The sequence below is a fragment of the Mandrillus leucophaeus genome, unplaced genomic scaffold (assembly GCF_000951045.1).
Source record: "Mandrillus leucophaeus isolate KB7577 unplaced genomic scaffold, Mleu.le_1.0 Scaffold32, whole genome shotgun sequence".
Lineage (NCBI taxonomy): Eukaryota > Metazoa > Chordata > Mammalia > Primates > Cercopithecidae > Mandrillus > Mandrillus leucophaeus.
In genome coordinates this window covers 1713831-1722938 of record NW_012103365.1, presented here as the reverse complement: position 1 = coordinate 1722938, position 9108 = coordinate 1713831, and the positions used below count along the sequence as shown (strand labels likewise).

The 9108-nt window shown below is 46.8% G+C and overlaps 1 protein-coding gene across 1 annotated transcript in view; it reads right to left on the bottom strand.

Annotated features, from left to right (window-relative positions):
• SCNN1B (sodium channel, non voltage gated 1 beta subunit) overlaps window positions 1–9108 on the bottom strand; it is a 92875-nt gene that overhangs the window by 59861 nt on the left and 23906 nt on the right. The gene's annotated exons all lie outside the window — the stretch shown is intronic.

The window sequence follows — 9108 nt, the reverse complement described above, 5'->3', positions numbered from 1 at the left end:
TCTCTACAAAAAAATAAAAAATGAGGCCAGGTGCTGTGCTTCACTCCTGTAATTCCAGCACTTTGGGAGGCCGAGGCAGGTGGATTACCTGAGTTTAGGAGTTCAAGACCAGCCTGATCAACATGGTGAAACCTTGTCTCGGCTAAATATACAAAGGCACCTGTAATCCCAGCTACTCGGGAGAGTGAGATTCCATATCAAAAAAAAAAAAAAAAAAAAGAGCTGGGCATGGTGGCATGTGCCTGTGGTCCCAGCTGCTCAGGAGGCTGAACTGGGAGGATCATCTGAGCCCAAGAGATTGAGGCTGCAGTGAGCTGTGATTGCACCACTGCAGTCTAGCCTGGGCAATAGAGCAGGACCCTGTCTCTAAAAACAACCCAAAAAACAAAAAGACGAGAGATCCCATTCCTCAGAGCTCAGCACACCTTATCACAAACAAACAAACAAAAACCCACCCCCACACAAAACATCTCTGTGTTGGTGACTTTGGCCTTGTGGGTTTCCTTATAATGCCCTGTCCTTAACTCACACTTCATGGTGGTGTAAATTCATCCCACCCCTCTACATGGCCAGTGTTGATCCTACAGAGGCCCCTGTTGAGGCAGAACTCAGACCTGGAATAGATGCCCCTCCTCCTGTGCTAATTCTGAGCTATGATGGTGCTGTGGTCTGAATGAATGTGTTCCCCCACCAAATTCGTATTTTAAAACGAATTCATATGTTGAAATGAGGCTGGCTTTAGGAGATGTTGAGTCATGAATCATGAGTGGGATTAGTGCACTTATAAAAGTGACAAGGAGGCCGGGCGTGCTGGCTCATGCTTGTAATCCCAGCACTTTGGGAGGCCAAGGCAGGTGGATCACCTGAAGTCAAGAGTTCGAGACCAGCCTGGCCAACGTGGCGAATCTACTAAAAAAATACAAAAATTAGCTGGGCATGGTGGTGGGTACCTGTAATGGCAGCTATTTGGGAGGCTGACACAGGAGAATCACTTGAACCCAGGAGGCGGAGGTTGCAGTGAGTAGAGATTGGACCACTACACTCCAGCCTGGATGACAAAGTGAGACTCTGTCTCAAAAAAAAAAAAAAAAAAAAAAGTGATCAGGAAAAGCTCCCTGGGCCCTTCCATCGTGTGAAGACACAGCAAGAAGGTGCCATCTACGACCCGGCAAGTTGGCCCTCACCAGACACTGGATCTGCCAGTGCCTTGATTTTGGACTTCCCAGCCTCCAGAACCTTGAAAAATAAACATCTGTTGTTTATCACCCACTCAGTTTATGATATTTTGTTATAGCAGCCTGGATAGACTAAGATAGTGGTGTGGGTTTCCTGTAAAAGGCTGGTTGCAACAAGCTGAGGGGCAGGAGGACCCCACCCTGTGTGCACTCCTCCCTGTACCTTTTTTTTTTTTTTTTTTTTAAACCTCAGGACATCCTGCAGATGACTCAGGTGTGGAACTTTTTCTTCATCCCCCAAGCAAAAAGAAACCATTTCTCCTGAGAGAAACCTTGAACTTTGTCATCTGGGCTGTTGGGAAAAGAAGGGAGTGCTTTAGGCCAAAATTGCTGGCGCTAAACACCACCCAGGAGGGCTGAGAAAGAAGGGAGTGATTCTGACAGGAGCCAGTGGGGCGGGTGAGTAAGTCGTGTGGGGCAGAGACCTGCCACCCTCTGCAACCCAGCCCTGCCCTCCTGTGGGCTCAACGCAGCCCTGCTGTGCCCATCTGGCTGGTTCTGAAATGGAAGATGAATCATGGCAAGTATCAGATAAGAGCTCAGACGAAAGCTGCTGGCTGGCGATAAAGAACGCTGGCCACACCTTTCAGGGAGCATGTACCAGGGTCCTTGGAAAACCTTGTCTGGTCTCCAGATGTGAAGCTATAACCCAGGTTCTCTCCATCTCCTGCAGCTAGCTCCAGGGAGGCCTCGACTGCCCTTAACAGATCTCGACCGGGCATGGTGACTCATGTCTGTAATCCCAGCACTTTTGGAGGCTGCAGCAGGAGGATCACTTGAGGCCAGGAGTTACAAACCTGGCCACATAGCAAGACCCCATCTCTAGAAAAAATTTACAAATTAGCTAGGTGTGGTGGTGCATGACTGTAGTCCCAACTGTTCAGGAGGCTGAGGAGGGAGGATCACTTGAGTCCAGGAGTTGGAGGCTGCAGTGAACTATGATCGTGCCACTGCACTCCAGCCTGGGCACCACAGCAGGACCCTGTCTCTAAAAACAACCCAAAAAACAAAAAGACAAGAGATCCCATTTTTCAGAGCTCAGCACAGCACACAGCCCTGCTCCTCAGGCACTGCACAGAGAGCAGGCTGCAGGATCTGAAAGTGAGGCGCTGGGGAAAATGCCCCTCAGAATCCTGTTTGGCCTCTTCCCTGTTCCTTCCAAGGCCCTCATCTCTCTCAGCCTGCTTTTGTCAACCCCAACCCCACGCATGGACCAATGCTCTGAGCAGAACCGCTATAGCCTCAGAACAGCTGCTTGTGCCTGCTTTTCTTCCTAACCATCAAGGGACCAAGGGGATTGTTCAGGTTGGGCCCATCCAGGTTGGAGGATGCTGGGTAAGAGCTGAAGTCCAGCGTGCTCCACCTGCCAAGTCGAGGTCCCCGGGGACTATAGCCACACAAAGAAGTAACTTTTCCTAAGGCCCTCAAAGGTGACACATGGGTTGCTGCAAAACATGGGCTTCTGCCTGGAGCCACAGTCAACAATGTTTGGCTGAGCTGGGCTATATTTTCTTTTCTCTTTTGCACGCTATTTTTTTTTTTTTTTTTTTTTTTTTGAGACAGGGTCTCACTCTATCACACAGGCTGGAGTGCAGTGGTGCAGTCGCAACTCACTGTAGCCTCCGACTCCCTGGGCTCATGATTCTCCTGCCTCAGTCTCCCATGTAGCTGAGACCACAGGCACATGCCACCATGCCCAACTAATTTTAAAAATATTTTGTAGAGACAGAGTCTCACCAAGTTGCCCAGGCTGGTATATTTTCAAAAGAAGAAAGTCTCCTATCGCTTGGTTAGAATGTGAGTGTGCATGACCCCCCGTGTGGAAAAAAGATGCCATAAAGATATAGTTTGAAGGAAAGGCTTTACCATGCTTCCCCTTACCGGGGAGTTGGTCAGGGCTTGGTTGCTGGAGCCAGGCTTTGGGTGTGCTCAGCAGTGCCATGCAACCTTGAACAAGCTACATGGTATCTCTGTGTGTCTATCTCCTCATTTGCATAGAGAGGACAGTATGACACCCGCCTCCCACGGTGCTTAAAACAATGTGTAGTTCACAGCATTATGGGTGCATCAGCTTTGATTGGCTGTGGTTCGCTTCATTATGCAAGTAGAAACATTACTGTCTTCTAAATACAGAAGGAAAACTGTAGCATTTAAAATAAACAGGCTGGATACAGTGGTTCCCAACTGTAATCCCAGCACTTTGGGAGGCCGAGGTGGGAGGATCGCTCGGGCCCAGGAGTTTGAGACCAGCCTGGGCAACACGGTGAAACCATGTTGGTGAAACAAAAAAATACAAAAATTAGCCAGGTTTGATGGCACACACCTGTAGTCCCAGCTACTCAGGAGGCTGAGGTGAGAGGATCCCTTGAGGCCAAACCAGTGAGGCTGCAGTAAGCCATGATTGCACCACTGCACTCCAGCCCGGGCGACAGAGCGAGACCCTGTCACTGATAATAATAATAATGATAATAATAAACAAGCTAGGCATGGGGTGGCTCATGCCTGTGATCCCAGCACTTTGGGAGGCCAAGGTCGGAAGATCACTTGAGCCCGGGAGTTCAAGACCAGCCTGGGCAAGACAGCGTGACCGTTTCTCTACAAAAAAATCTTAAAAAATGAACTGGGTATGGTGGCATGCGCCTGTAGTCTCAACTACTCAGAAGGCTAAGGTGGGAGGATCACTTGAGTCCAGGAGTTCAAGGCTGCAGTGAGCCATGATCACGCCACTGCCCTCCAGCCTGGGTGACAGAGCGAGACCCTATCTCAAAAAACAAACAAAAACTCACTTCAAAAATAAACGCTCAAGGTATAGCATGGGTGGCGAAACCCCGTCCACGATTCAGAGGCATTTAACCAAATTGCTGCAGGACAGGACTTCCATGTTTGAAACTGACTTGACCCACTTCCGGATTTTAGGAACTCAGATGTTGCATCTGTGCTGACTGCTCGTTTCCAGTACCTCCTGGGTTCTTGAGTCCAGCTCATGCTTGTTAAGAAGCTCTGAGAAGCTGTCTCTGAAAACAGAGGCCTCTTGTAGCAAAGGCAGACCAAGGTTTGGAGCGAAGGATTGCTGGCTGTCTTTCTCTTCTCCGAGACTAAGTACTTAATGCACAAGGGCTGACTTTGAGATGTACAAGGATGGACTTTGTGCCCATCATGATCTGGGCTGTCCTTGGGAACCAATTATACTATCATTCACTTAATATTTTTCTTTAAGTTGACTCACTCTTGTTTTCTACTTAAATACCTACTTCAGTTTTGTCCTAAGCAAGAATGTCCACAAAATCACAGGTTGGATGCTACTAATTATATATGTTTCCTAATACCCCTCAACATAAATAATTACTAATGAGATGAAAAGCAATTGTCTGTGCACTATCTAAAAGCCATCTGCACGTGCCACTCTGCATGGGGTGACAGATTCAGCAAAGATCCTTTCTTGTCTTGCAAACTCACCAGATTAGATAAAACACCTTCCCACTTGTGACTCAAAGATAGCTGGCCCGACTGACCCCTCGGCCCCAGCTGCCATGCCTGGCGACTTCCTTACAAGACTCGTTCTGTGGGTTTCTCCACTGCTGGCTCTAAGACGATATAGGCCTCCATCCCAGCAGCCTGACACATGTCTTGCTAACCGATCCGGAAGACCCCAGACTCTAAGACAGAAGATGTGGTCATAGCTGCGAGGAAAACCTTCCTGTTTATTCTTTTCTTTGTGAATGTTCTTTTCAAGGAAAAACAAGTACGTATCTGGCCTTTGGAGGACTCATCTTGTCATGAGGCCAGAGGGCCTCCTGGTTTGTCATTTTCTTGTTCACCGGCTGGTCATACACCACATTTTGATTTGAGAGGTGACCACATTTTGCAATGGCTAAATCTTCTCTGCCTGGCTTCTCTGTATGGATACAGACACGCATGGCAAGGAACCTTAAACATACAAGAGCAGAAGCGTTCCACAAACTACGATACAGGCACACAATGAGGTATTGGGGAGCCATTAAGAAAAATGGTTAGTTATTTTTTATTTATTTATTTTTTTTTGAGACGGAGTCTCGCTCTGTCGCCCAGGCTGGAGTGCAGTGGCCGGATCTCAGCTCACTGCAAGCTCCACCTCCCGGGTTCACGCCATTCTCCTGCCTCAGCCTCCCGAGTAGCTGGGACTACAGGCGCCCGCCACCTCGCCCGGCTAGTTTTTTGTATTTTGTAGTAGAGACAGGGTTTCACCATGTTAGCCAGGATGGTCTCGATCTCCTGACCTCGTGATCCACCCATCTCGGCCTCCCAAAGTGCTGGGATTACAGGCTTGAGCCACCGTGCCCGGCCGAAAAATGGTTAATTATTATTATTATTCTTATTATCATTTTTGAAAGGGAGTTTCGCTCTGCCTCCCAGGCTGGAGTGCAATGGCGCAATCTTGGCTCACTGAAACCTCTGCCTCTTGGGTTCAAGTGATTCTCTCTGCTTCAGCCTCCTGAGTAGCTGGGATTATAGGCGTGTACCACCATGCCCAGCTAATTTTTGTATTCTTAGTAGAGATGGAGGTTTCACCATGTTGGCCAGGCTGATCTTGAACTCTTGACCTCAGGTGATCTGCCTGCCTTGGCCTCCCAAAGTGCTGGGATTACAGGCATGAGCCACCTTTCCCAGCCAATTATTATTATTTTTTTAAAAAAGACTATGTTAGGCCAGGCATAGTGGCTTCTGTCTGTAATCCCAGCACTTTGAGAGGTCAAGGTGGCAGGATCGCTTGAGGCCAGGAGTTTGAGACCATCCAGGGCAATATAGTGAGATCCCATCTGTACAAAAAATAAAAACATTAGCTGAGCATAGTGATGCATGCCTGTAGTCCCAGCTTCTTGGAAGGCTGAGGCAGGAAGATTGCTTGAGTCTGGGAGTTTGAGGCTGCAGTAAGCTATGATTGCACCACTGTACTCCAGCCTGGGCAATAGCAATAAAAGAACATAATAATCACTGGAGACTTGGGAAGAGTAGGAGAGGGGTTAGGAAGGAGGAATTACCTAATGGGTATGCTGTACACTATTGGGGTGACGGTTACACTGAAAACCCAGACGTCACCACTAGGCAGTATATCCATATAGTGAAACTGCATTTGTTCCGCATAAATTTGTAAAAATAAAAAATAATGACTGGGTGTGGTGGCTCACACCTGTAATCCTAGCACTTTGGGAGGCCGAGGCGGGTGGATCACTTGAGGCCAGGAGTTTGAAACCAGGCTGACCAACATGATGAAACCCTGTCTCTACTAAAAATACAAAAAAATTAGCCGGGTGTGGCAGCGCACACCTATAATCCCAGCTACTCGGGAGGCTGAGGCAGGAAAATTGCCTGAACCTGGGATGCGGAGGTTGCAGTGAGCCGAGATCACGCCACAGCACTCCAGCCTGGGTGACAGAGTGAGACTCTGTCTCAAAACAAACAAACAAACAAAACAAAAACCAAAACGTGGGTTTATATGCATCTATGTGCATAGGAAAAATAATACAGATGGCATTAACCAGAGGTTTATAATGATTATCTCTGGGTAGCAGGATCTTGAGTTATTTTTAAAAAATTGTTTTTAGTTTATCTGTGCTTTGGAACTTTCCTACAATGAACATACATTGCTTGCATCATAAAAATAATAAATGAGAAGATAATTTTTAATAGCAAAATGGAAAAAAGCTTATAATAGAATGCTGCGTGAAAAGACCAAGATTCTAAGTATATGAAAAAAATCAATAGTTAGGCAAAGATTATTGTAGGGAAGCAGGAAATACAGACTTACCAAAAAAGGTTAAGCTTCCAGGAATTGTTTTGTTTTGTTTATTTAAGAGACAAGGTCTTGCTCTGTTGCCCTGGCTGGAGTGTAGTGGTGCAATCATAGCTCATTGTGGCCTCCAACCTCCTGGCTCAAGAAATCTTCCCACTTCAGTCTCCTGAGTAGCTAAGTAGCTGAGACTACAAGTGTGTGGCATTTATTTATTTATTTATTTATTTATTTATTATTTATTTATTTAAGACAGGGTCTCACTATGTTGCCCAGGCTGGTCTCAAACTCATGGTCTAAAGAAATCCTTCCGCCTCGACCTCTCAAAGTGTTGAGATTACAGGTGTGAGCCTCCACGTCCAGCCTCCTTCCTTGAATTTAGGTACAACCCTAGTGTAAGGATCTGGGGAGATGCTGGATGGGTTGGAATTAAGTTTCTACTATTTGGCAGAACAGAGGTTTGTATAAGAAGTTAAGATCAGATGTACACTTCGACTTGCATTTTGATATTTGTACCTGTTTTCCAAAATTGTGTTATTTTTATAGTTAAAAAAAAAAATTCAAAAAAGAGGCTGGGCACGGTGGCTCATACCTGTAATCCCAGCACTTTGGGAGGCTGAGGTGAGCGGATTACTTGAGGTCAGGAGTTTGAGACCAGCCTGGCCAACATGGTGAAATCCCGTCTCTACTAAAAATGCAAAAATTAGCCGGGCATGGTGGTGCAGGAAGGTAAATCCAGCAACTCGGGAGACTGAGGCAGGAGAATTGCTTGAACCTGGGAGGCGGAGGTTGCAATAAACTGAGATCACGCCCCTGTACTCCAGCCAGGGCGACAAAGTGAGACGCCAGTCAAAAAAAAAAAAAAAAAGAAAAATTCATAAAAGTCACCAAAACGGAGAGTGTTCAATGAACTAGAAAAATCTGCCTTGGAGCTCTAGCAGCCTGAAAACTCTTTTCATAATTTCTGGACCTGTTCTCCCGGGCACGGAGTGAACCAAAGAGGGATTTCAGAGGAGGTGGCTGCAACAGAGCTTGCATTTCCTGGATGGCTCCTTTCTCCCATACCCTTGTTGACAGAGTCTTATTGCTGTGTTTGCTTTCCTTATTGCCAGAGCACTCAGCTGCACCAGGCTTTATCCTGTACACTTAAAATTACACGGGAAAGCACCCCACCCACCAGGCCCCATGCCAGGAGCCATGTCATTGTGTCCCAATGGACACAGAGGACTGGGGGGGGAGGGTGCCAACAGTGAGCACCTAAGCCCATGGACCTTCCCTTCCCCAGTAATGGAAGTGGCCGCTTGCCCAGGATGGGTGGTGTGTGTTGACAGCCAGCAGGGAAGAGTGTGGTCAGTTTCATCTGCTCCCTCCCTGCCAATGCTGGAGGCAACTTGGAGAGGGTAGTTTGTGCCAAAGCTTAGAAGATGCCAGGGGTGTGTGTGTGGGGTGGGGTGGGATGGGTAGGGGTGGAGAAGGGAGGCAGTTATTCCACTGGGAATAAAATGTGGTGTTCCAGAATAGAGTCAGAAAAATAAGGTCAACCTGATAATGTTTGGAGGCTCATGTAGGAGGATAAGCTATAGTTTCTCTTTCTCTGTTTTACTTTGGGAAACAGGAATGATCCTATTATTATTAAAAATGTACCAGAGGCCAGTGGCTCAGGCCTGTAATTCCAGCACTTTGAGAGGCCGATGTGTGAGGATAGCTTGAAGCCAGGAGTTCCAGACCAGCCTGGGCAATATAGTGATACCACTGTCTCTAAAAACAACAACAACAACAAAAACAAATTAGCTGGGTGAAGTGGTGCATGCCTGTGGTCCCAGCTACTTGGGAGGCTGAGGCGAGGGGTTTGCTGGAGCCCAGGAGTTCCAGGCTGCAGTGATCTACTGATCTATGATTGTATCACTGCACTCCACCCTGGACAACACAGCGAGATCCTGTCTCCAAAAAAAAAAAAAAAAAAGTAAGTTTTTATGGGTTTATCAACAAATAATCATTATGAAATTTGTAAAAATAATATACCTTTCATTTTAAGGGGAAAAATCAAGATTTTAAACTATCGTTTCTGAAACATATACCTAGTAGATGACATTGATGCTTCACAAT